Raw genomic sequence first — 25,941 nt, 5'->3', positions numbered from 1 at the left:
CATGTCTCCGCAATATCCTTTCTTCCAGGAGTGCTGGATCTGCAAGGTTCGCAGAAGAGCTTCTGTGAAGTTTGGAAGGTAGGACTCGAGGTACTGGCGGAATTAAAGCTGTGAGGACGGGGCGTCTGTCGTGCTTGGGTAGCTCAGTCGGTAGAGCACTTGCCCGCGAAAGGCAAAGGTCCCGACTTCGAGTCTCGGTCCGGCACACAGTTTTAATCTGCCAGGAAGTTTCATATTAGCGCACACTCCGCTGTAGAGTGAAAATTTCATTCTAGAATCTGAGGATTGGTTCGCAACAGCTACAATGGCAGCTTGTCTCCATTCTGTGCGTTTTTCAGCTTTTCTCTTCATTTATTTATAGGTGTTACATCCCACATCTTTCACGATTTGATCCATGTACCTCAGCCGTGGTCTCCCTCTTGGTCTTTTTCCTTCGACATATCCCTCTATGATTGTGTTCAGGAGTCCTTTATGTCTTAATAGAGGGCCTGTAAATTGCGCTCTTCTTTTAACAATGAAACTGCAGAAGCTTCTCTTCTCACCTGCCCTTTCCAGAACTACTTCGTTTGTGACCTTGTCGATAGATTTTATTTTGAGCATGCGTCTATAGCACCACATTTCAAAAGAATTTAGCTTCTGGTCTTCCTCTGTTCCGAGAGTTCATGTTTCACACCCATAGCATGCCACACTCCACACATATCATTTCAAAAATGTTTCCCTGATTTCAAGGCTGATGCTCTTAGATGTTAAGATGTTTTCCTTCTTGTTAAAAGCAGCCTTTGCTTGAGCAATTCTACTTCTCACTTCTGCCTTCCTCCTTCCATCCCTGGTAATATTACTGCCCAGATAAGTAAATTTATCAACTTGTTCAAACAGTTCATTGCCTACATGAACTTGGACTTTCACTTGATCTTTTTTGTCGCATGCCATTACTTTTGTTTTTGCTTTATTAATTCTCATATTATATGCTTCCCCCATAACTTTATCCATTCTATTCAGTAGGACTACAAGATCTTCTTCACTTTCAGCTAGGACAGCTATATCATCGTCATATCTTATCATATCTATTCGTTCGCCATGAATTACTACACCTGTCTGTGATGAATACCATGTCAGTGTTAAAATCACGAACTCTCATCACTTAACCGATTAAGATGTGGTCTTTTCGGCCTATGTCAAGCAACAGACAATGCCCCTTATAAATGTTACACAGGAAAGTACTGGGTCCAAGAGCCGACATGCTCATGTGTGTTTGTTACCGACATAGCAGCTGACAACATAAGCTACGAGCATCCCGTGTATTGTCGAGTCGCCGGCCGCGGTGGTCTAGCGGTTCTACGCGCTCAGTCCGGAACCGCGCGACTGCTACGGTCGCAGGTTCGAATCCTGCCTCGGGCATGGATGTGTGTGATGTCCTTAGGTTAGTTAGGTTTAAGTAGTTCTAAGTTCTAGGGGACTGATGACCAGAGATGTTAAGTCCCATAGTGCTCAGAGCCATTTGAACCATTTATTGTCGAGTCGTGTGCTGTGTCTGCCATCTGGGTGTGCAGAATGATGAAAAGATGAGCTGACAGTAACTTAGTACCGAACTACTCAAACGAAGTTCAACGACTCTGCTCTTCCTAAGCTTACTAGCTTTGGAAACAAACAAGTAAACTTTGTAACATATTTGATTTCTTTCCACTCATTAATGCATCATGGCATAATTTTTTGGGGTAACTTATCACAGAGAAAAATGGTACTGATTCCACAAAAGGCCAGTGAGAATGTTATGTTGCGTCCACCCACAATAATCTTGTAGACGTTTCTTCAATGAGTTAGATATTTCATCTGCTTCTTCACAATTTGTATATTCGCTAACAAAATTTGATATATATAATCCATAAAATTTTGAGAAGAATAGTGGTGTCGATCTCTATCTATAACACTAGAACAATATAAAGATATAGATACAGCCAAAGAAATTCATTAGTTATTTACCCAAAATCATAGAATTCTAGTAGGCAAAAAAAGAAAATTTTCAATCAAGTCGAACATGATTCGCTTAGAACAACTCCATCAATTTCATAGACCCACATAAATTGAAAACTGGCAGTAGCATGTGTAGATGAAAGAAAGAAGAAACTAAATTTAGGTGTACCTTTTGTTTACATGAGTAATATCGAAGACGTATATGTTCATTCTTATTGAATATAAGCCAGGGTGCTATTTAGTAACTTGTAAATGGCCAGCAGGTAGCCATACTCACAAAAATATCATGTATTCGTAGCCTAGAAACTACTTCGTTACACATAATTTTGATAAAAACATGCAAAGGATCTATGAAACCTAAAACTTAATGTTACATAAAAATAACCTAAAATGTACCTACGCCGTTGAGTTATTTCCAACTTTACCGCCTGTGTTTCATTTACATATACACCGACACCTACATCTACATACATATCCCGCAGGCCACCATACGGTGCTTGGCGGAGGGTATCCTGTACTACTACTGGTCATTTCCTCTCCTGTTCCATTCGCAAACAGAGCGAGGGAAAGACCACTGTCTATATGCCGCCGTACGCGTTCTAATCCCTCTAACCTTATCTTCGTGGTCCTTCGCGAAATGTACGTTAACGGCAGTAGAGTCACTCAGCAGTCAGCCTAAAATGTCGGTTCTCTAAGTTTTCTCGATATCGCTCCTGGATAAGAATGTCGTCTTCCCTACACTGATTTCCATTTGAGTTCCCAAGCACCTTCGTAATACTTAAGTGTTGTTCGAACCTACCGGTAACAAATCTATCAGCCTGCCTCTGAATTACTTCGATATATTCCTCTAATCAAGATAGTGCGGATCCCAAACACTCGAACCTTACTCAGCAATGGGTCACACTACTGTCGTATATCTGCGGTTTCCTTTATTTATTTATTTATCGTACGGCAATACAGACACACAAGAAAGAAACAGACAGATCACTAATACAACAAATGTTAATAATTGCAAACAAACATCACTAATATAACAAAGTTTAAGGATTACAAACAAACATCAAGTATATTAATATAATCTATCGACTCTGGAGTTGCGAGCAGGAAGTCGTCGGGCTCCCATTATAGGCTCTCCTGGAACTCTCTTCAACACTGTGGCTGATGGTCTGATTTCCTCTGCAGTCACACTGAGGGTATGGTATTTTACCCCATTTATACAGAGAGTAAGCACATCTGCCATGACGAGTTCGAATCCTATTTAGAGTGGACCACGTTTTGCGTGGTAGGTCGAAACCAGGTGCTGGCCGCGGTGGTCTCGCGGTTCTAGGCGCGCAGTCCGGAACCGTGCGACTGCTACGGTCGCAGGTTCGAATCCTGCCTCGGGCATGGATGTGTGTGATGTCCTTAGGTTAGTTAGGTTTAAGTAGTACTAAGTTCTAGGGGACTGATGACCACAGCAGTTGAGTCCCATAGTGCTCAGAGCCATTTGAACCATTTTTTTTCAAAACCAGGTGGTTTTTGTGTGATGCAAGGCATGTTACGATTTTGCCATGCGTTCCATTTTTGAGACCACGCGTTTGTGATACTGAAACCTTCTTGTACACAGGTCCTTGGTGCTCTTGTTGGCGGGTTCCTAGATCGAAGCCTATTAGTGTTTGCAGCCTCATTGTCTTGGTGGATTGGCAGACCTCGGTTTCCCATGATGTTTTTGTATTCACGTACAAGGGCGTCAGTACGTCACAGGTGTGGCGGCGGGATGTGGCTTAATGTTGGGAGCCATTGGGTTGGAGTGGGTTTAATTACTCCAGAAATCATCCTTAGAGTGTTATGCAACTGGACATCCACCTTTTTTACATGTGGACTGTTTAGCCAAATCGGAGCACAGTATTCGGCAGCCGAGAATACAATTGCTCAAGCAGAGGTGCAGATAGTGAACCTCAGGCTGTGAAAGCTCGTATTGGTGGTGTTTCGTTGAATGGCTCGCACGCTGACACTTGTTGATGGCCCAGCACTGAAATCTGCAGCAATTTGCGGAAGGGCTGCACTAATGTCACATTGAACGATTCTCTTCAGTAGTAGTTGCTTCCGTCCTTACAGATGAAACACACTTTCTTAAAATTCTCTCCAGAAACCGAAATCGACCATTCGCCTTCCCTACTACATTTCTTGCCTGCTCATTCCATTATATATTGGTTTGCAACGTTGCGCCTAGCTATTTAACCGACGTGACTGTGTAAAACAGCACACTACTACTGATGTGTTCAAAAATTATGGATTCGTTTTCCCTACGCATCTGCATTGACTTACAGTTTTCTACATTTAGAGCTAGCTGAAATTCATGACGCCAACTAGAAATTTTATCTAAGTCATCTTGAATTCTCATAGTGTCATGCCATTTCAACAGCTTACAGTACACCAGAGCATCATCAGCAAACAGCCGGAGACCACTGCTTACCCTGTCCGCCTGATCACTTATATATATACACTGAAGAGCCAAATATACTAGTACACCTACCTAATATCGCCTATGGACTCCGCGAGTACGCAGAATTACCGCAACATATCGTGGCATTGACGCGACTTATGTCTGAAATAGTGCTGGAGTGAACTGACACCGTGAATCCTGCAGGGCTGTCCATAAATCCGTATGAGTACGATGGGGTGGAGATCTCTCCTGAAGAGCACGTTTCAAGGCATCCCGGATATGCTCATTAATATTTATGTCTGGAGAGTCTGGTGGCCAGCGAAAGTCTTTAAACACAGAAGAGTGTTTGTGGAGCCACTCTGTAGCAATTCTGGGCACGTGGACTGTCGCATTGTCCCGCTCGAACTGCCCAAGTCCGTCGGAATGCACAATGGACATGAATGGATACAGGTGATCAGACAGGATGCTTACGTACGTGTCACCTGTAAGAGTCGTATCTAGACGTATCAGGGATCCCCTGTCACTCCAACTGCTCACGCCCCACAACACTGCAAAGCCTCCACCAGCTTGAATAGTCCCCTGCTGACATGCAGGGTCCATGGATTCATGAGGTTGTCTCCATACCCGTATACGTCCATCCGCTCGATACAATTTGAAACGAGACTCGTCCGACCAGGAAACATGTTTCCAGTCATCAACTATCCAACGTCAGTGTTGACGGGCCCTGGCGAGGCGTAAAGTTTTGTGTTGTGCAGTCATCAAGGGTACACGAGTGGGCCTCAGGCTGCGAAAGCCCATATTGGTGATGTTTCATTGAATGTTTCGCACGCTGGCACTTGTTGATGGCCCAGCACTGAAATCTGCAGCAATTGTGGAAGGGTTGCACTTCTGTCACGTTGAACGATTCTCTTCAACCGTAGTTGATTCCTTTCTTGAAGTATTTTTTCCGGCCGCAGCGATGTCGGAGATTTGATGTTTTACTGGATTCTGATATGCACGAAACACTCTTTAAATGGTTGTACGGGGAAATCCCCACTTCATTGCTACCTCGGAGATGCTGTATCCCATCGCTCGTGCGCCGACTTTAACAACACGTTCAAACTCACTTAAATCTTGATAACCTGCAATTTTAGCATCAGTAACCGATCTAACAACTGCGCCAGACACTTGCTGTCTCACATAGGCATTGCCGACCGCAGCACCATATTCTACCTGTTTACACAACCCTGAATTTCAATAGGCATGTCTATACCAGTTTCTTTGGCACTTCAGTGTAGAAATTAGCAGCGATCCTGTCACACTTTCCTGGGGCACTTCGGATTATACCTTTATCTCTGATAAATACTCGTCGTCGAGGACAACATATTAGTTTCTGTTACTTAAGAAGTCTTTAAGCCTATCACACATCTGGGAACCTACTACGTATGCTCGTACCTTACTTAACAATCGGCAACGTAGCACCTCTTCAAACGCCTTAAGGAAGTTTAGGAATACAGAACCTGCCTGCTGCCCTTCATCCATAGTTCGCAGGATACCAGGTGAGAAAAGGGCAAGCTGAGATTCGAACGCACGATGCTCTCTAAACCGTTCTGATTTGTGGACAGAAGCTGTACGCTCTCAAGGAAATCTATTATATTCCAAATGAGAATATGTTCAAGGATTGTGCAGTAAACCGATGTTAAGGATTTTAGCCTGTAATTTTAGAGATGCGTCTTTTACCCTTTTTATATATAGAAGTCACGTGCCCTTTTTTCCAGTCGTTTAGCACTTTGTTCTTGGCGAGAGATAAGCAAGAAATGCAAGGTAAAGTAAGGGGCCAGTGCTGTAGAGTGCTCTTCATAAGACTGAAAATGGATTCCATCAGGACCTTGTGACTTACTTGCTGTCAACTCTATCAATTGTTTCTCTGTGCCAGGGGTGATTATTACTATGTCGCCCACACGGGAGTCTGTGCGATGGTCAAACGACGGTATGTTTGTACGATTCTCTTGAGTGAACAGTTTCTTAAAAGTGAAATTTGAAACTTCAGCTTTACTTTTGCTACCTTCTACTACCACACCAGACTGGTCAACGAGTGACGGGACAGAAGCCTTAGACCCGCTTAACAGTTTTATGTAGGACCAGAATTTTCTAGGATTATCGGCAAGATCTATTGCTATGGTATGACGGGGGTAGTTGTTATAAGCTTCGCATATCGATCTTTTTAGAGACGCACGAATTTCTATTCAATTTTGCCTGTCGCTATTTGCACGTTCTCTTTTGAACCGAGAATGCAACAGCCTTTGCTTCGTCAGAATTTTTTGAATTTCATTGTGAAACCAAGGTGGGTCTTTTCCGTTCTTAATCGACTTGCTCTCCATATACCTCTTCAGAGTATGATTTACAATCCGTTTAAACTTTGCGCATAATTCCTCTACGTCTATCGCACTGGGACTAAATAATGTCAATTCATTGTCTAAGTGGGATAGTAACAACTGTCTATCTGCTATCGCTATCTGCTATCTGCTCGCAGAAATAATCTTCTAGCCTTCTTGACTGATTTCTTAACTTTAGTAATCAAAGACACTGTTACGGATATGTTGTCGTTGTTGTGGTCTTCAGTCCAAAGACTGGTTTGATGCGGCCCTCCATGCTACTCTATCCTGTGCAAGCTTCTTCATCTCCTAGTACCTACTGCAACCTACATCCTTCTGAATCTGCTTGGTGTATTCATCTCTTGGTCTCCCTATACGATTTTTACTCTACACGCTGCCCTCCAATACTAAATTGGTGATCCCTTGATGACTCAGAACATGTCCTACCAACCGATCCCTTCTTCTAGTCAAGTTGTGTCACAAACTCCTCTTCTCCCCAATCCTATTCAATACCTCCTCATTAGTTATGTGATCTACCCATCTAATCTTCAGCATTCTTCTGTAGCACCGCATTTCGAAAGCTTCTATTCTCTTCTTGTCCAAACTATTTATCGCCATGTTTCACTTCCATACATGGCTACACTCCATACAAATAATTTTAGAAACGACTTTCTGACATTAAATCTATACTCGACGTTAACAAATTTCTCTTCTCCAGAAACGCTTTCCTTGCTATTGCCAAGGCTACATTTTATATCCTCTCTACTTCGACCATCGTGAGTTACTTTGCTCCCCAAATAGCAACTACTTTAAGCGTCTCATTTCCTAATCTAATTCCCGCAGCATCACCCGATTTAATTCGACTACATTCCATTATTCCCATTTTGCTTTTATTGATGTTCATGTTATATCCTCCTTTCAAGACTCTGTCCATTCCATTCAACTGCTCTTCCAAGTCCTTTGCTGTCTCTGACAGAATTACTATGTCATCGGCGAACCTCAAAGTTTGTATTTCATCTCCATCGATTTTAATACCTACTCCGAATTTTTCTTTACGGATATAACTACAGTTAAAACGTTATGAGATGCGAGGCGAGCAAGGAAGGCTGCATGTTATATATTCTAGAAACCAGTAACAGCTGCGTATTCATCTTGCGGATTATTACAGAAAGTGACGTCTCCAGGCGGATTATCAGCTACAAGAGGTAAACAGTACGGCAGGCTATCTGAATATAATGTGACTGTCTAAACCCATCGTAACTATTAAATCATTTTTTGCGCCTGCGAATTCGAAAAATATTTATCCTATCAGCAAATTAATAAAAGTTCAGGCAGAATAACAGATGATCGCCGATTTCACAGCAATGATTTGGTCTCATAAAAAGTAATTTCACATTATAGTAAAGATTTCTAAGCATCTACGTCTACATCTACATGGATACTCATCAAACCACATTTAATTGCCTGGCAGAGAGTTCATCGAACCACCTTCACAATTCTGTGTTATTCCAATCTCGTATAGCGCGCGGAAAGAATGAACACCCATATCTTTCAGTACGAGATCTGATTTCCCATATTTTATCGTGGTGATCGTTCCTCCCTATGTAGGTCGGTGTCAACAAAATATTTTCGCATTCGGAGGAGAAAGTTGGTGATTGGAATTTCGTGAGAAGATTCCGTCGCAACGAAAAACGCCTTTCTTTTAATGATTTCCAGCCCAAATCCTGTATCATTGCTGTGACACCCTCTCCCATATATCGCGATAATACAAAACGTGCTGCCTATCTTTGAACTTTTTCGATGTACTCCGTCAGTCCTATCTGGTAAGGATCCCACACCGTGCAGCAGTATTCTAAAACAGAACAGACACGCGTACTGTAGGCAGTCTCCTTAGTAGGTCTGTTACATTTTCTAAGTGTCCTGCCAATAAAACGCAGTCTTTGGTTAGCCTTCACCACAACATTTTCTATGTGTTCTTTCCAATTTAATTTGTTCGTAATTGTAATACCTAGGTATTTAGTTGAATTTACGGCTTTTAGATTAGACTGATTTATGGTGTAACCGAAGTTTAACGAGTTCCTTTTAGCACTCATGTGGGTGACCTCACACTTTTCGATATTTAGGGTCAACTGCCACTTTTCGCACCATTAAGATATTTTTTCTAAATCGTTTTGTAGTTTGTTTTGATCTTCTGATGAGATTATTAGTCGATAAACGACAGCGTGATCCGCAAACAACCGAAGACGGCTGCTCAGATTGTCTCCCAAATCGTTTATATAGATAAGGAACAGCAAAGGCCCTATAACACTACCTAGGGGAAGTGTATTAGCAGATGAATATCTGTGCTCAGATTATGCCTGTTGAACCGTCAGGTTGTTTTATGAAGTATGGAAATGCCATATGGTATTGTTGGCTGGGATATACCATAGGGTGGGTACAGCCACCGGTCGGAAACACTTTCTCTTCCGTGCTCCTTGGCCCCCTTTCCAAGTGTATGTGTCAGAGCTGTGTCGTATGAGTACCGTAGAGTATAGCTTAGTGTAATGGATGCGTGTATAGTGTGGCATTGCGTTGGTGTTGTATGATGATAATGATGATGATATTGAGAGATACTCCTTTCGAATAGCAGCAAATTGGCCGCCAAGCTTTACGTCCCCATCCGACGGACAGATCAGCGTCAACAGTGTCACATACCTTCACTTTGTGAGACACTGCGGAGAGATTTGGAATTTAATCCAGGACACGGACGCAAAGGCTGGTGATCAGGAACCTTAAGGCATCATCTTTCCACTCCTGGTCAAATACTGGCAATGGAAATTTCAGCCCCCACCACAATTCGAACTGGCGAACTACTGAGTCGAACAACACTTCGGACACCGAGGCGGGTTCGATGAGGTAGTGTAAAATCGCGAAACTAGTGATTAACTTCGTGTTATGTAAATAATATTCCTACTTATTCATTTACATAAAGAATAAAACCTATATCCCCAGGATGCTTATGAAATTTCGCTGTTTACAGCCACCATCTCGAGCGAATGATGAAACAAAAGAGAAGAGAGGGAATTTGGTGTAAATTTGCGTATACGGAAGGGTACGACGCATAGAGTGAGGAGACAGAAGGGTAAGAGTCTGGATTTGTACTCGGGATGTGCGGAGATGAAATCTACCGCTACCCATGAAGATTCATATTTCTTGTTGTTTCTCACAATAAATGAAAGTGAGTGTGGGATGATTTGTTTGAGAAGGTCATGGCCTATTTCCGCTCCTGTCCCTCCCTATTGAGTTAGCGATCCACGTCTAATAACTTCCATGTTGATGAATTGCTAATCATTTTCCTTATTTTATTACGTGACGGGCATTTTGTTAAATAAAATTACAGCAGTATGATGAAATAATATAATCTACAGTTTTTCTTATTATTTGAGAAACCTCTGAGAGTGTTACAGCAGAGCGCGATGAATTCATTTTTTGTTTGGAGATGGATCAGTTGGCTGCATAATTCCCGCACTGTGATGAGAAAAATATCCTCAAAACTAGGCATTAGAACATCTCTAAAGTAATTAGGATTCATTTAGAGTGTTCCTATTTAACGTCTCAGCTAGTTTAAGTGCCTGGAGAAGTATACAGCAGAAAATCAACAGCCTCTTCCGGCATTTCACCCGTTGCAGAACACCTCGACTCCTCAGTCGCTATGAATTCTTTTTTTGGATGATGCATCGAGAATATTGTCTCCACCATAATATGTTCATAAGGTTTGACTATCTATGACATCGTTCAGGCGAAGTGAAGGAGGCTAAAAAATCGTTTATCAGTACCGGATATCGTGTAGTTATCTCCATTTCGTATATAATAAATTTGCCACTGGTGTAAACGGGACTGGCAATGAAATTCGGTAAAAAGTATACTGTTCCAAAAATATCAGGACTATTAATCTTTCGTTTGTTAATGGAGGGTAAATTTGAACCGTGTAATGTTACAGAGATAATGATACAAATCAATGACCGTTCTATGGTTTTCGACACGGAAGGAGCGATGTTATCAGTATACAAAAAGCTCCAGGCGCTAATATTTGTGGCGTCTGTACAATTTTAAAGCACGTGCCCGTGAGCTTCGGGCATAAATCTGCTCATTTACGCCGGTACGTGACCGCAGTGGCTTCGTGTTACATGACCTGATAGCAACGTCCACTGTTTCCGTGTGTGCAGCTGCACATTTCTTTAAAATTGGTGGGGGCTCGTAGTGATCCATCTATATAACGTCTGCATAAAAGAAAGTAACGAACATTTAGCTGGTAAAGGACATTCTCTAAAATATTATAAAATCGGTTTTGTGATGTTCTATAATTAATCATCTTGAGTAATAAGGCATTTACGTTAATGCAGTGACTGTGTTGTTAAGAAGTATGTTCCTTTGGACATGCGGTGACTGCAGCCGCCGTGAAATACTTGAAATATATTCGCAGTTGCGAAAACGGACAACAATCAATTGTATAAAGGAATAACGACAATGAAAATTGTGCTGGACCGAGACTCGAGCCGGGATTTCCGGTTTTACGCGAGCGATCACCTTAACCGCTTTGGTTATCCGTGCACGACTCACTGCCAGATCCAAACTTCCGTATGTCGTCGTTCATCCGTCACAACTTGCACTCGAACACGTTATGTAATTCCCGTACAGGAGGAAAAATGTGTAAAGAGGGAAATCCGGCAAAAATTTTCACTGTCGTCATTCCATTATACACCTAATGGTTGTCCGTATTGGCAATTGCAAATACATATCATGCAATAAGGCATTATCGTACGTCGACTCCACGTAGCTTAACAAATTTTAAAATGCTTTTTTGGGATCGTTGGCCGGATTTATAGGACCATCCGTCACGTTGGTACCACACGGACTGTCTTACATCCAATGAGATGTCTTCTGACAGTATATCTGCTAGAAAATGTAGATCTACATCTACATCTACATGGATACTCTGCAAATCTTATTTAAGTGCCTGGCAGAGGATTCATCGCACCACCTTCACAATTCTCTATTATTCCGATCTCGTATGGCGCGCGGAAAGAATGAACACCTATATCTTTCCGTACGAGCTCTGATTTCCCTTATTTTATCGTGGTGATCGTTCCTCCCTATGTAGGTCGGTGTCAACAAAATATTTTCGCATTCGGAGGAGAAAGTTGGTGATTGGAATTCCGTGAGAAGATTCCGTCGCAACGAAAAACGCCTTTCTTTTAATCATTCCCAGCTCAAATCCTGTATCATTTCTGTGACACTCTCTCCCATATTTCGAGATAATACGAAACGTGCTGCCTTTCTTTGAACTTTTTCGATGTACTCCGTCAGTCTTATCTGGTATGGATCCCACACGGCGCAGCAGTATTCTGAAAGAGGACGGACAAGCGCAGTGTAGGCAGTCCCCTAAGTGTGTCTGTTATATCTTCTAAGTGTCCTGCCAATAAAACACAGCCTTTGGTTAGCCTTCCCCACAACATTTTCTATGTGTTCTTTCCAATTTAAGTTGTTCGTAATTGTAATACCTAGGTATTTAGTTGAATTTACAGCTTTTAGATTAGACTGATTTATGGTGTAACAGAAGTTTAACGAGTTCCTTTTAGCACTCATGTGGATGACCTCACACTTTTCGTTATTTAGGGTCAACTGCCACTTTTCGCACCATTCAGATATTTTTTCTAAATCATTTTGCAGTTTGTTTTGATCTTCTGATGACTTTATTAGTCGATAAACGACAGCGTCATCTGCAAACAACCGAAGAGGGCTGCTCAGATTGTCTCCCAAATCATTTATATAGATAAGGAACAGCAAAGGGCCTATAACATTACCTTGGGGAACGCCAGAAATCACTTCTGTTTTACTCGATGACTTTTCGTCAATTACTACGAGCTGTGACCTCTCTGACAGGAAATCGCAAATCCATTCACATACCTGAGACGATATTTTATAAGCACGCAATTTCACTACGAGCCGCTCGTGTGGTACAGTTCAAATGGCTCTGAGCTCTATGGGACTTAACGTCTGAGGTCATCAGTCCCCTAGAACTTAGAACTACTTAAACCTAACTAACCTAAGGACATCACACACATCCATGCCCGAGGCAGGACTCGAACCTGCGGCCGTAGCGGTCTCGCGGTTCCAGACTGTAGCGCCTAGAACCGCTCGGCCACCCCGGCCGGCTGTGGTACAGTGTGAAAAGCTTTCCGGAAGTCCAGGAATACGGAATCGATCTGAAATCCCTTGTCAATAGCACTCAGCACTTCATGTGAATAAAGAGCTAGTTGTGTTTCACAGGAACTTTTTTTTCTAAACCCATGTTGACTGTGTGTCAATAGTCCGTTTCCTTCGAGGTAATTCATAATGTTCGAACACAATATATGTGCTAAACTCCTGCTGCACATCGACGTTCACGATATGGGCCTGTCATTTAGTGGATTACTCCTACTACCTTTCTTGAATATTGGTGTGACCTGTGCAACTTTCCAGTCTTTGGTTACGGATATTTCGTCGAGCGAACGGTTGTATATGATTGTTAAGTATGGAGCTAATGCATCAGCATACTCGAAAAGGAACCTAATTTGTATACAGTCTGGACCAGAAAGCTTGCTTTTATTAAGTGATTTAAGTTGCTTCACTACTCCGAGGCTATTTAATTCTACGTTACTCATGTTGGCAGCTGTTCTCGATTCGAATTCTGGAATATTTACTTCGTCTTCTTTTGTGAAGACATTTCGGAAGGCTGTGTCTAGTAACTCTGCTTTGGCAGCACTGCCTTCGATAGTATCTCCACTGCTATCGCGCCGAGAAGGCATTGATTGTTTCTTGCCGCTAACATACTTCACATACGACCAGAATCTCTTTGGATTTTCTGCCAGGTTTCGAGACAAAGTAGATACAAGGGCTATTTGGAAAGCAAGGTCCGATCAGTCGCGAAATGGAAACCACTGTGAAAACCAAAAATGTTTTATTCGTAACAGTCAGCTACACCTTCTAGCTACTTCGCTACGTAACCGCTGCTCCGACTGAGACATTTTTCTTAGCATTGTACCAACTTTCCAATACTATCGTCACAGACGGCAGCCGCCCCTGCTTTCTGTCGATTTCCACACTGATCTCCAGCTTGTTGCCTGTGCCATAATGACGTCCTCATAAACAACGGTTCGTGAGAGAAGAGATGAAAATCAGATGGAGCCAAGCCCGGGCGGCATGGTGGGTGATCAGACACATCCTATCGACAACAGTTCAGGAGCGTCCTCATTCCCCCTGCAGTGTGCGGCCGAGAATCGTCATGAAGAAGGTAATGCATGGTAGTTACGTCGTTTGGCGTGCAGGACATCAGGCGAAATCTGTCACAGGCACTCATACTTGGCGGCAGACACCATTTTCTAAGCACCTTTAGTGCTAACTACGCGCTCAGAACTGAAAAGAGCGACTTGACTCGATCGACGTGCATGCGAGAGACACTATCTAACATATCTATGCAAAGCTTCATCAGATTTTTACTGTTGTTTCCATTTTGCGATCGATAGGACTTTACTTTCCCAACAACCGTCGTATTTGCGGCTATGTAGAGTCCCATCCATAAAACAGGGTCTTGTGATGCGATTGTTGAAAAGCACCAACGACACGTTGATAGACCACGGTCTTTGTTTATCCGTTTCTCTCAGCCAGTGTAGATTTTCAACCAACCAGTAATGTTTATCTGGAAGATTGATTTGCCCACAGTTTGTGAACGATACTTCATTCTTAAAATACAAGGCTATTACAAATGATTGAAGCGATTTCATAAATTCACTGTAGCTCCATTCATTGACATATGGTCACGACACACTACAGATACGTAGAAAAACTCATAAAGTTTTGTTCGGCTGAAGCCGCACTTCAGGTTTCTGCCGCCAGAGCGCACGAGAGCGCAGTGAGACAAAATGGCGACAGGAGCCGAGAAAGCGTATGTCGTGCTTGAAATGCACTCACATCAGTCAGTCATAACAGTGCAACGACACTTCAGGACGAAGTTCAACAATGATCCACCAACTGCTAACTCCATTCGGCGATGGTATGCGCAGTTTAAAGCTTCTGGTTGCCTCTGTAAGGGGAAATCAACGGGTCGGCCTGCAGTGAGCGAAGAAACGGTTGAACGCGTGCGGGCAAGTTTCACGCGTAACCCGCGGAAGTCGACGAATAAAGCAAGCAGGGAGCTAAACGTACCACAGCCGACGGTTTGGAAAATCTTACGGAAAAGGCTAAAGCAGAAGCCTTACCGTTTACAATTGCTACAAGCCCTGACACCCGATGACAAAGTCAAACGCTTTGAATTTTCGGAGCGGTTGCAACAGCTCATGGAAGAGGATGCGTTCAGTGCGAAACTTGTTTTCAGTGATGAAGCAACATTTTTTCTTAATGTTGAAGTGAACAGACACAATGTGCGAATCTGGGCGGTAGAGAATCCTAACGCATTTGTGCAGCAAATTAGCAATTCACCAAAAGTTAACGTGTTTTGTGCAATCTCACGGTTTAAAGTTTACGGCCTCTTTTTCTCCTGCGAAAAAAACGTTACAGGACACGTGTATCTGGACATGCTGGAAAATTGGCTCATGCCACAACTGGCGACCGACAGCGGCGACTTCATCTTTCAACAGGATGGTGCTCCACCGCACTTCCATCATGATGTTCGGCATTTTTTAAACAGGAGATTGGAAAACCGATGGATCGGTCGTGGTGGAGATCATGATCAGCAATTCATGTCATGGCCTCCACGCTCTGCCGACTTAACCCCATGCGATTTCTTTCTGTGGGGTTATGTGAAAGATTCAGTGTTTAAACCTCCTCTACCAAGAAACGTACCAGAACTGCGAGCTCGCATCAACGATGCTTTCGAACTCATTGATGGGGACATGCTGCGCCGAGTGTGGGAGGAACTTGATTATCGGCTTGATGTCTGCTGAATCACTATAGGGGCACATATCGAACATTTGTGAATGCCTAAAAAAACTTTTTGAGTTTTTGTATGTGTGTGCAAAGCATCGTGAAAATATCTCAAATAATAAAGTTATTGTAGAGCTGTGAAATCGCTTCAATCATTTGTAATAACCCTGTAAATCTTGAATAGAAACACCGCATCAATTTGCAATTGACACCATTCGGAGAACTGTAACCGATTTTGGAAATTATTTATCCTCAGAGTCTTTCGCGGTGGCATGCCTGAATAAAATCTCGGTTTGCAAGCGGTGTCACTTCGAGTAAAAGAGTCGAGCTTTCGACAGCTGTTTCCGCCATCGCCATTAGGATTTCAAAACCGCCCACTAACAGGTAGTTGAACGTAAATAATTGCATGACCTTGTACAAAAGAAAGAGGTCCTGAAGACGTTAGTTCAGAGAGAAAAGATTATTTCTGACGACGACCATCTGCAGTCTGGAGTGCAGTTTATGAGACGGGTGTTACAGCAAGGGAGACATTGCAAACTCTTTATGGAGCCACCGACGAATGACGCCTCTTAAATTGGTGCAATAGGCTAAGTCGTCTGTATTCCTTCCGTATTGTGGACCAACAAGAAAGAAGAGATGAGTACTGCGGAGACATGCCCCCGAGATACGAAGTATGTTACGCCCCGTTAAGGACAACGGTGGTCTTGGAGTGCCCGATGTGTGAGGTGATCATTGCGAATGCGGCAGCATTTAAACAGACCAAATTGTTCTTATTGCTGCTGAGCGTTGTACTGAGTGTACGCGACACATCAAACAAAGCGAAATTGTGAGTTCGGCGAAGGCTGAACATTGCCTGAGAAACAGGCACAAAATACAATTTGAGCAGAAAATTGTCTTAGCTCGTGTGTCATAATATATGAGTTCCATTACAAAGAGAGGCTGAGATCAGAATAAGCCGCAACAGTTTTAATCGACACCAGGGTTACACGCTCAGCATGACATGTAGGTGGTGTTTGGAAATCGAAGGGAAGCGAGGACTGACGCTTGACGCTTTTCGGGAGGTAGGAGCGACAGTTTCAACCGTGACGTTATACTACGTCACTCGGTCCCGCAGCGGGCCGCAGCTGTTATCAAGTGTCCTCCACGCGCATGCGTAACCTGTCTTCTCTGGAAGGTTCCAGACGCTACTATCGAGCCTGTATAAGCGGCGCACTGTTCCCGCTTCTTAGTCGTTACCCATTCGTTGCTCACGCGCGGCAAAGAGACGTCGTGGGTCCGCCCTGAGTTTCTTCGAGAGTTGAATAGAGCTACAGGTGTGGCGGATCGCCATCCGGCGGAGCTTGCACCGTTGGCGGCCACATCCGCACGTACGACGACTTGACCTATGTAACTGAACATGAGCACGGTGGTGACTGATCCTAGAGACGCGGAGAGTGCTCCTTACGTACCGCAAAGGAGAGCACAACTCCTTGAAGAAATGAAGAAGCGTCGAAAGGCTGTGCTGTTCCGGTTCGACAGCGAGCAGCGGAACCGTGACGCACATGCGAGCGGTAAGGGAAGAAGGGAAAGAAGAGGAGATAGGTCGCTGTTACTACTACCGGTAGTAAGAAGCGGCTGTAGTAATCACTAGCGCTGCGGGCCGTGCCCGCCACCCCGTCGTCTCCCACAGCAACCAACCGAGCACACATGCGTTGTGTATCGTCCAAATTCGCGGCTCGCCTGGCACAGCATGCCAAAGCAACTGCAACCCTAACTGCCAAACGGTTCCTACCATTGTCGGCGGAGCGCGAGCCGACAGAAAGCAACCGAATGCAGAAGTGGCCACGTCCAACCCAGTGCCCTTTGCCTGGGCGATCCGAGGAATAGTAACTGAAGTCAAAGACGACTACAGAGGATTCCTGCAGCCCCTCAAGCAGTGGACAACCTCCGACTGCACCCTGAGCTCTGTGGGAAACGACACGATGCGAGTTCAGATTGCAAACTATGACGACTTCTGGAATATGGCGAGCGAGGCGACAGCGCTTTCTTTGTCCTCCTGCTCGCTCGTCGCCGTTACAGAACCACTCATCAAGGCCGTCTCCAACGGTTTTCCATGCTGTAAGGACCCTGATCTCCTGAAAGAGGAGCTGGAGGAGTTCACATTTAGGATGCGCACAGTGACGAGCGTCATGTTCCCCGGGATGCAGAGAGAGCCTCCATCTCTCTTGGTTATTGCAGATGAAAACCGAGAGGACAGAAGGCTCTTCCAACTGAAAAAGCTGGCCGACAAATTGGTCACCGTCTAGCCACTGAGGCCCAAGAGAGGCTGTCTCAGTGCTCCTGCTGCTAAAGAGTGGGGCACGTGACACGCCACTGCACCTTCATGTAAGCATGGGTGAAGTGCGGGTGGTCAAAAGAGATCAATTTGCCTGCATCTGAAGACATACCCACTAAAGTGCAATGACAAGAGAATTGCGAGTCATCGTGGCTGTGAGAAATTTAAGGCCATGGTAGCTCGCGAGAGTGGCGTGCCCTGTAAGAGGGTGGACGATCACTCCGCCTGACGTTCGTTCCCAGGCAGGCGGACAACGGAAGGCCAGGCCATCACCGCCAGCACGGCTCCAAGGCCGCCTAGAGATGCTCTACACCTGGAGGCAGCAGAGAAAGCCTCGTACGTGCCAACAGGAGTACCAGGATGAGAATTACAGACGATCACTGAGATAAGCCCCCCAGGGGCAAAATCAGATACAAAAAAGTGGTGGTATCGCTCTGAGCACTGTGGGACTTAACATCTGAGGTCATCAGTCCCCTAGAACTTAGAATGACTTAAACCTAACTAACCCAAGGACATCACACACATCCATGCCCGAGGCAGAATTCGAACCTGCTACCATAGCGGTCACGTGGTCCCAGACTGAAGCGCCTAGAACCGCTCGCCCACTGTGGCCGGCTCAAAATCAGATACCTAGCAGAGGTCACCAGCACCGTGGTAGGCGGCAGTAGCAGAAGCACTACTATTTCTAAGGCAGAGCAGTGCCACAGTACAAGATCTGCCATGACCAGTGGCGGCTTGTCTGCTCTCTTCGCCTTGCTGTGTACAGTGCTTATCAAAGTGTCGCAACTTGCATAGACGCTGCAAGAATTCTTCGATGCAGAGGTGTCGACTGCCCAAGCAGCAAGTCGACTGTACCACAGCCGGCGCGTAAAACTCGCTCCCAACGTGGTCCGTGCCCAGAACAGTGATATCAGGCCAACCGCTGGCTTCCAATGAGCTGACAGCACTGCTACCAGCGATAGACGTCGTAACACACTGAAAAGGGAATCCAAGCTGGTACAACAAGAAAAGGAGGTGTAGGAATTCTATTCACAGATCCTGGAGGGGAAGCACAATGTGCTGGTACTCCACCATCACCAGTTGATGAGCATTCCTTAAGTTACATTTATCCCTTGGGTGGTGCTAAGCCTGGTCACTTCAAGGCACCTAGAGCCAGAAGTCACGGCAGCAAAACCACTTGACAATTTTTCTGATTAATTCGAATATGAGGACGTAGAAGCATCATGATCCTGATTCTGTATTGACAAGACAGGTGGATAGCGCCACCCGAATTTGCCAACTGAATGTAGTGGGGCACAGTAGTTGTAGCACCGAATACCTTTCATAGCCAGCAACGGCAGCCCAGAGGCAGTATCCATGGCTATGATCTATTGGAAGCTGTGTATCACTGACAATGCAGTCTCACATTCTGCGTGAGGAGCAATATCGAAAACACTTCCCTGATCGTACTTCCAGCAGACTGTTTCCAACAAATAGTCAGAAAAATTGGTGGACTAAGAGTGGTAAATGTGTAAAAGCCCCCTTAAACAGCATGGCCATAGTATGTTATACATACTCATCTCCACTATATAACATGTGCCGATTGGAAATATCTACATCTACATCCATACTCCGCAAGCCATTCATTGTCATTCGATGACAATGGGGAAAATTTATCAAACTCGGCCGAAGAAAACAATCTTCATCTGGTCTTGGTGCAAAAGATAAATGCACTTTCAAATCTGCTGCTCACAAAACTGAAACGAACGCTTTCCTGAGCTTTAGTACCTGTAATTACTGGTCGTATCGTATACCCAAAAGTAGAATGGTTAAGGACAGTTTCCCACACAATCAGTACTGTCCCATCCTTCTACAAATTGGAATCAATATCCCTTTATCTGTTCCTTCACGAGGCTTTCGTAGAACTTGCAAAACGCAAACTGGAAAAAATATTCTAATGACGTTGAATAAATTCGGCGATGGATCACTACGAGGCAGTACAGATATTGTAGAGTTGTAAATATAACAATAGCAGCTACAAAATGATATATTATCCTGGTTTATCTCAAGGAATATATTGTAGGATGGAATGAAGAGACGGAGCAACTGTGCCAGAGATCCTTGCAGGTGAATGACGTCGAAACAGCTGACTAACTAGTACAAAACCTGCATGCAACCCGAAGTAGTAAACGGAAAGAAACCAAGGAACCATTAAACTTCACCAAGTCAAGAAGGAAGACATGGAATATCTTAGGGAAACTCAGAGATGATAATGCACCTGAGCGACAAATACCAGATGTCTCTCCCAACCAAATTTCCTCACGAATTGTATCCTTACCAAGAGCTCCTAAATACTGGAAACGTATCACTTTCATCAAGCACCAAATGAAACTATTCTGTCAGTCAGTAGAAGTTCCAGATAAAGTCTCCTCCTTCGCAACTGATGAAGTAAGTACTGTCATCAGTAGAATGAAAACAGGGAAGGCCTCAGGATTTGGTGGTGTCCTACCTGAATTCCTAATACATAGTGGCCAGTGGACCGGATAATGGCTGAGTCAGTTCTTTTCACATGTTATGCATACTGGTCATGTAACACCTGAGTTCAAGAAAATTGAAATAATCTCTTTTCCAATGCATGAAGGCCGCTATTCTTCAACGCCAACTACTACAGGCATGCGACATCCTGATACAGTGGGCAACGCTGTGGTGGCTATTAAACAGGGCAAAGACGTAGGCCCTTGTCATCGCCAGAAGACCGGTTCCAGTGGACCTCATGCCGATAAATGCTCAGGGAATGGCACTGCTGGGTGTCATCATCGGCCACCGCATCACTTGGGATCAAGACATGGATGATCTCTACAAAAAGGTGACAGGTAGGCTGTGGGTACTATACACCTTTCTCAATTCGCAATCTTCACTGCCGCCACAAGTTGGAGACACCATATATGTGACCCTAACGCATCCCATTCTCCGGTAACCGGGCATCGTATGACGCAACACTGTGAAGACCAACAGAAAGTAGCGCCACAGACTCCGAGACAGGGCGACCGCCTCACCCTTCATCTGCCTCAGATTTTCGGTTCGCCAACCACCACAGGATCAGATAGGTGCCTCTCATCAACGAGAGGATATAATGGATTGGGCGGGTTTTCTACCAGAAGACAGCACGCTCACCTGATAGCCACATACACACGCTTGGGACACGTGTGCAACGCCTGAACGCCACAGTACAGCCTCATCAGCTCCGGAGCTAAAATTTCGGCAGCACTGGTACCGAGGAAACACAAACAGAAGAGTAGTGCAAGAGAGGCCAACCAACAAGTTAGGAAACATAATACAGCTTCAAAACAGAGAGGATTTTATTTTGGAAATCGCTGCCATGAAGCTGTTGATGGAGAGAAATGTGGAATGGATTAAATGTATTGAGATGTGGTGATCACATAACATTCTTTTACTGATACCACTCGCACAGTCATACCTCGTAGAGACATGTGGATCATATGTTACCAGTGGTGAAATGTTAATTCCGAATCTCTCATCAGTTGCGCCTGTTTCTTCGTTGGTATATTTTATTCTACATCCTTCCAATTTCTTCACTTTTTTATGTTAACAAATACAGGTCTCCGTGGCGTGAAACGATCAGGATACCATTGAGTATACAATGACACTGCTGTTCCAGCAGTTTGGCGACATTCACCCTAAAGGAAAACCAAATCCACTCTTGCGGCTGTCGTATACATGATGAAAGTATGAATAGCTTCATGACGAGTTTTTTTTTCTGCTACACCATCAGAGCTCAGACTGATGGGATTCAGTTTTACAAGTAAACACACAAACCACATCTGTATCAAGCGTTTTATTACGTTTGGTACTGGACAGATGTTTGTAGGGCCTCTTCTTCTGACGCCGGGACAATGGTCTGAGGCACCTTTATCTTGTTAACACTTGATAAAGATCCTCACGCATTACGTCATTGACGTCCCATTCGGAGACTCATTTCAATGCCACAGAGATAGTACAAAGCAATCCAAAATGAATATAACGGTTACAGACGACTATAAGTACACCGGTGTGCAAACCGTAGGTACGAAAGTAACTTCTGCATGATGTGTCACTACCAGGTAACATAGCTCAATGAAACTTGGACCATACATGGAAAAAACTGTTACAGTTCAAATGGTTCAAATGGCTCTGAGCACTATGGGGTTTAACCTCTGAGGTCATCACTCCCCTAGAACTTAGAACTACGTAAACCTAACTAACCTAAAGCCATCACACACATCCATGCCCGACGCAGGATTCGAACCAGCGACCATAGTGGTCGCACGGTTCCACACTGTAGCGCCTAGAACCGCTCGGCCACTCTGGCAGGCAACTGTTACAGTATATTACAGGAAGTAACTGAAATAAATATGGAATGAGGCGAAAAGAAATGGCATTTTTATTCAAAGACAATAACTGCACAGAAGTCAGTGATTTATAATAGACACCAGGACGTCACAAAATGCTGGACTTGGTTCTTAATAGGGTGTGTGATATCCACCGATAGCGTTGAACGGTCTACAACGTGCTCCTATGCTGGCCACATGGTTGGTAAGCAGTACTTGTCACAGGACGTTACAGTCCTCCACTAGCTCGTCAGTAACCAACCACTGTCTGGTCATTGGTGCATGTGGACGCGCGGCAGTACGTCTCCACGACGCATCCCGCATGTACTCGATGGGATTTAAGTCGCAGAACGGGGAGGCCAGTCCATTCGCCGAATATCCTCCCGTTCCAAGAGGTCCTCCACCTGCGCTGTTCGATACGGCCACGCGCTGCCATCCATAGAAATGAAGTCAGGAGAGTGCACCCTTGAAAAGACGCACGTGGGGGAGGAGTAGAGCGTCACAATAACATTCACCGACCAGTACACCGTGTTCAAAGGACACGTCCATGCATCATTATAACTCCCTACATCATAACACCTGGACCACCAAAACGATCATCTTCACCAATATTCCAAGATGTATGACATATTCCCACATTCCGCCATATGAGGGCACGAATAACAGGTGTCATTTCTTTTCTCCTGATCGCGTATTTCTTTCAGTTACCTTTTGATCTATAAAGTAGTTGTTCTTTCCATGTATGGTCCGAGTTTCGTTGAACTACACTACTGGCCATTAAAATTGCTACACAAAGAAGAAATGTAGATGATAAGCGGGTATTCATTGGACAAATATACAACAAGTGACATGTGATTACATTTTCACGCAATTTGGGTGAATAGATCCTGAGAAAATCAGTACCCAGAACAACAACCTCTGGCCGTAATAACGGCCTTGATACGCCTGGGCAATGAGTCAAACGAAGCTTGGATGGCGTATACAGGTACAGCTGCCCATGCAGCTTCAACAAGATATCAAAGTTCATCAAGAGTAGTGACTGGCGTATTGTGACGAGCCAATTGCTCGTACACTATTGACCATACATATTCAATTGGTGAGAGATCTGGAGAATGTGCTGGCCAGGGCAGCAGTAGAACATTTTCTGTATCCAAAACCCCCGTACAGGACCTGCAACATGCGGTCGTGCATTACCCTTGTGAAATGTATGGTTTCGCAGGGATCGAATGAAGGGTAGAGCCACGGGTCGTAACACATCTGAAATGTAACGTCCACTGTTCAAAGTGCCGTCAATGCGAACAAGAGGTGACCGAGACGTGTAACCAATGGCACCTCATACCATCACGCCGGGTGATACGCCAGTATGGCGATGACGAATACACGCTTCCAATGTGCGTTCACCACGATGTCGCCAAACACGGTTGCGACCATCATGATGCTGTAAATAGAACCTTGATTCATCCGAAAAAAATGAAGTTTTCCCATTCGTGCACCCAGGTTCGTCGTCGAGTACACCATCGCAGGCGCTCCTGTCTGTGATGCAGCGTCAAGGGTAACCGCAGCCATGGTCTCTGAGCTGATAGTCCATGCTGCTGCAAACGTCGTGGAACTGTTCGTGCAGATGGTTGTTGTCTTGCAAACGTCCCCATCTGTTGACTCAGGGATCGAGACGTGGCTGCACGATCCGTTACTGCCATGCGGATAAGATGCCTGTCATCTCGACTGCCAGTAATACGAGGCTGTTGGGATCCAGCATTGCGTTCCGTATTACCCTCCTGAACCCACCGATTGCATATTCTGCTAACAGTCACTGGATCTCGACCAACGCGAGCAGCAATGTCGCGATACGATAAACCGCAATCACGATAGGCTACAATCCGACCTTTATCAAAGTCGGAAACGTGATGGTACGCGTTTCTCCTCCTTACACGAGGCATCACAAAAACGTTTCACCAGGCAACGCCGGTCAACTGCTGTTTGTGTATGAGAAATCAGTTGGAAACTTTCCTCATGTCAGCACGTTGTAGGTGTCGCCACCGGCGCCAACTTTGTGTGAATTATCTGAAAAGCTAATCATTTGTATATCACAGCATCTTCTTCCTGTCGGTTAAATTTCGCGTCTGTAGCACGTCATCTTCGTGGCGTAGCAATTTTAATGGCCAGTAGTGTATATTACAGTCACACATTATGCGAAACTTAATTTCATCCGTAAGTTATGCACACAAGTGTATTTAGTACATAGTGACACATCCATAAGAATTACAGAGAATCTAAAAGAAGCCCCTTTTTTGCATATTTTATAGGTGTCTTATAGATTCCCCATGGTCACACGGATAACATCTAAGCAATAACCCATTTTACGCCATGCTCTTTCACCTGACAGTGGGTGGGAGATCCAGAGATGTATACGGCCAAGAGCAGAACACAGCGTCATCATGTCCAGTGCGATCGATTCAAAGGTTTGGAAGCCGTCAACTTACAAATGTACGAACCTCCAGACTCGAATGTGTGGATGCTCCGTCTTGCTGAAAGATGTAGGTCGTGTAATCCTTATCAAGCCTTGGGATCAGCTATTGCTGAAGCTTGTCGAGGTAAATGTTTCTTGAAACAATAAACTCAGTGAGGAAAAATGGATCGCACAGAATTTGTGCTGGCATAGCACATTAACTTTCAGTGAGTCAAGCTGATGTTTAGTTAAACACCTACGCTTTTTGTACTGCGTATTCCAATGTTGTGCAGTGTAATCTTGCCACATACGTGCCTCGTTGCTAAAATGAGACGTGCAACAAATATTTATTCCTCCATACCTTCCAGATTTGCTGTAGCATAAATCGAGTGTTTAGCATAAACTTCCTGTTTCAGTTCGTGTAAAATTACACTTACACACGGTTTCAGCTTCAGCTCCGTATAGAGAGTAGGTCAAACTGTCGTTTGTCGCGTTTGTAGCTCCTTACCGGCTTTGTTCGTCGATTCCTGTGGACTGCGTTCAAATTAAAGGCGAATTCTTTCAACTTGTTGTGCTGATGCACGTATCCTTCCGGGAATTTCCCTTTGCATAAACAAATTGTTTCTTCAAAATACCGAAGCCGTCTGCGAATGTTGTTCCATCTGCACGTGCTTGACTGTATAGCTGACGAACTCACAATTCGGCAGTTATGATCGTTAAATATTTATTGCGTACGCCGTAAAATTAGGCAAATTTTCCGCTATAACAGCAACTCCATACACACTGTCCAGTCACAGTAATGTGACCACATGTGAAAAGCCTGAATGATCACCTTTTTCAGTGTGGACCGCTCCGTGACGCGCAGGAAAAGAGTCAGTGAGGTTCTGGAAGCATCCAACAGGGATGTGGAGCCATGCTGACGCCAGTGCCGTGGGCAGCAGCGCTAGGTTTCTCGCTCGATGATCCATGGCACGAACAGCCCCACCCAGAAGGTCCCAGAGATTCTAGATTGGGTGTAAATTCGGGGAGTTTGGTGGCCAGGGAAGTATGGCAAACTCATCCTGGTGCTCTTCAAACCATACACGTACACAGCAGTGGTGGATGTGGGGAGTGAGATGGCGGAG

At 44.5% G+C, this 25,941-nt stretch overlaps 1 protein-coding gene across 1 annotated transcript in view; it reads right to left on the bottom strand.

Annotated features, from left to right (window-relative positions):
- The window catches only part of LOC126249472 (uncharacterized), a gene marked incomplete at its 5' end in the record, with an annotated part of 507,806 nt that overhangs the window by 170,330 nt on the left and 311,535 nt on the right, over positions 1-25,941 (bottom strand). The window lies entirely within an intron of this gene.

This window comes from Schistocerca nitens, chromosome 3 (assembly GCF_023898315.1).
Source record: "Schistocerca nitens isolate TAMUIC-IGC-003100 chromosome 3, iqSchNite1.1, whole genome shotgun sequence".
NCBI lineage: Eukaryota > Metazoa > Arthropoda > Insecta > Orthoptera > Acrididae > Schistocerca > Schistocerca nitens.
This window is presented reverse-complemented; position numbering and strand designations above follow the sequence as displayed.